Consider the following 2970-nt stretch of genomic DNA (forward strand, 5'->3'; position numbering starts at 1 on the left):
GCTTGCTAGAACTTTAAATAGCAATTGTGACATCTCCTCTAGAATTCATGGCGCTGTAACTCTAAGCCAAGGCACTAGGGAATTTTTATTTCATATACAATGCTGCTCGCTTCATAGCAAGAACATAGCAGGTGGGGAATCAGTAGAATGGTTTGTTCAAACTAAAGATGAATTCATCATAAAACCATTAACAATAATGGAGTAAAATTTTACCTCTATAAGGCTAGGTAGACCATAATATAACACCGCGAGCAATTCGTGAGAAAGCGTAAACTGACTGTGACACAATGGTTCATCATGTTAGTAATCAGGTTAGGAGGCGGAATATTGTATAATGCTAACAGTAGAATGTACGACAAACATTAGAATATGCATGCATTAAATGAGATCCTGTAGAAATAGATTCAATAAAAAAGCTCGAAAGTTTGCAGGTTCATATTGTCCAAATATAAGCGCTACTGATTCTGTAGTAGAGATGCTGCGTCTTCTCAATTTGCGACAGCTAGCCGAACGTCGCCGATTGACCACATCAAAATTTTTATTTCAGCTCTCAAGAAACTCCTTCAATATCAATAGTTCTCATTACTGGTCTCCAAGAAACTTACACACCGAAAAACAACCAAAGAATACTGTTAACAACCCACGAACCCACGCATTATTTTGTAAGCAAATTTGTGCTTTCGGAGGACAGTAGCAGAATGGAATGGTATACGAGTATCTCAGTTACAGTTCAGTTGATTAACAACTTTTGAAAAAACAATGTACACTTCGCACTAAAATGTTTTATCAGAGGCCTAACCGCATAGTGATATCTCATCGCCTAAGGTGAAGACCGGAAAAGTAGAAGTGTGTTCTTTCTTTCTTTTCTGTGTGAATTAACTGATTTCGAAATGTATTTCTATTAAAACTGCTTCTGTAAAATATAATATTACGTCGCAAGAAATGCGATTGTGTAAATGAAGATGAACTTTGTATTTTTGTATAATTGCAAGTGAATATTCTCCTCCTGAAGTGTCACGCCCCACCACTGCTATGGCCCCACAGCCAACATTATTTGCAAATAAATAAATCACTAAAACTTAAAATATAAAGACGTCCCCACAAACAAACACACTGCTACAAACAGCGCAAAGCCTTCTGAAAAACAAAAAAGAGCAGGAATAGAGCGCTAACAGCTCTCACCATCGGCTGGTAGGATGCATGACAATGGCAGCGTTGCTAGCTTCCGATAGGTTCAGGCCTTGAGCTGAAGAAAGATGGTGAATAGCAGCTTTTGGTGGTGATGTGGGGGGTACAGATAACCCCTGACCGATGCATTATATTTACCGACTCCAAACCATCTCTGCATATCCTGTCCATCCTGCTGAAGAAAACCAATCATCAGCTAGTTTCCCTTGACGTCGGATATCTACACCATTTGGCTATTGCCGCAGGCCGCTGTATAACATTCCAGTAAATACCAGAACACAGTGGCATTCTGGACAATCAAAAAGCAGATGAAACGATCCGTAAAGGCCACCAGCATTTGTGATACATTGGGATTTCCTTCACTAAATCTGATGCGTCCAAAGTGGTTAAAATATTTGCTTCAGAAAATACGCATCGTGTGCAGCAGGGAAGAAGGTTTGCGAAATTCGAAACGATTGGGTTAGTGCAGAGCTTTCCGCGAGATTTAGGAAAAAGTAATTTGTTCTTCCAGGTCATCAAAAGTAAATATGATTGATTACTGCTAGAGCCTGAAGCCTGTCGTAAGAGGGTTCAGCTTAAGTTAAGGACAACGAAGCGAGCTATGGAAAGAAAAATGATAGGTTTAACGTTAAGAGATCGGAATCGGGCGGAGTGGGTGAGAGAGCAAACGGGGGTTATTGAGATACAAGTTGAAATCAAGAGGAAGAAGTGGACTTGGGTAGGACATATAATGAGAAGGCAAGATAACCGCTTGTCCTTAAGGGTAACGTAGTGGATTCCAAGAGAAGGCAAGCGTAGCAGGAGGCGGCAGAAAGTTAGGTGGGCAGATGAGGTTAAGAAATTTGCGGGAATACGGTGTCCGCAATTGGCGAATTACATGCTTAATTGCAGGGATATGGTGTGATGTGCACACCACACTGTCGAGGGATTTTTGGAACGCGGCGTGTCGACACTTGTGCGTCGGACAGCGGACCGCCGTGCGTGCCAGCCCCGCGTTGCGCGTGTGCGCGTGCGAGTGGTGTGCACGAGGCCGGCACGAGGACCGTAGGGCTACGTGTCAGGAAACCGAGGTGTAAAGGAAGACACCGCACCACAAGTCTATTCGTTCAAGCGTGGAACTGGCAGCTGTCGGACGTTGGCTCCGAGCTGCCAGTGACTTCCCTTGGATCATCGACACAAGACCATTGAGCCTCATTCAAGCGTGGAGGTGGCAGCCGTCAGACTTCGGGTCTGTGCTGCCGTGGACTTCCCTTGAATCAACGACGCAGGCCTACTGCGATCGCCAGTTTGCTGCCACGGCTTCCTTTACTGAGCTGCATAGGCCTACGGTGTATCGGGACGCCGTCGACGGGGCCTGGCTACGGTTTTCCTGCTGCAGCTTCGAAGTTCTTAGGGGTGGCTGACAGGAGTTCTTCAGCGTCTCCCGTGTTCATCTCCGTTCTTCATTTTCTGGTGCTCTACCACCGCTTCCCTGGACACAACGCCAGCGACGCATCGGAATCCGACAACCCGCTTCTGTGCTGCCTGCAAGGCATTCCCGCTCCACCTGGGACGCTTTGTATCCGGTGAACTCTCTCCTTTTTATCCGTTGTGTCGTACGCGTTTCTAGTGTGTGTTTTCCTTGGTGTTTTCGTTTCTTTTATTGGCTCCTTTCCTTTAAAATATAAACACGGCGTCGTTTTGTTTTGTTTGATTTCTTTGTTTTTTTCTTCAAACCTGCACGCGAAAGCGTACCCCTTCAGTAGTCGAGGACACGTCAACCCAATTCGCGACAATTTGGCG

Source organism: Amblyomma mixtum, chromosome 1 (genome assembly GCF_055824585.1).
Source record: "Amblyomma mixtum isolate Tamu chromosome 1, ASM5582458v1, whole genome shotgun sequence".
In the NCBI taxonomy this organism is placed as follows: domain Eukaryota; kingdom Metazoa; phylum Arthropoda; class Arachnida; order Ixodida; family Ixodidae; genus Amblyomma; species Amblyomma mixtum.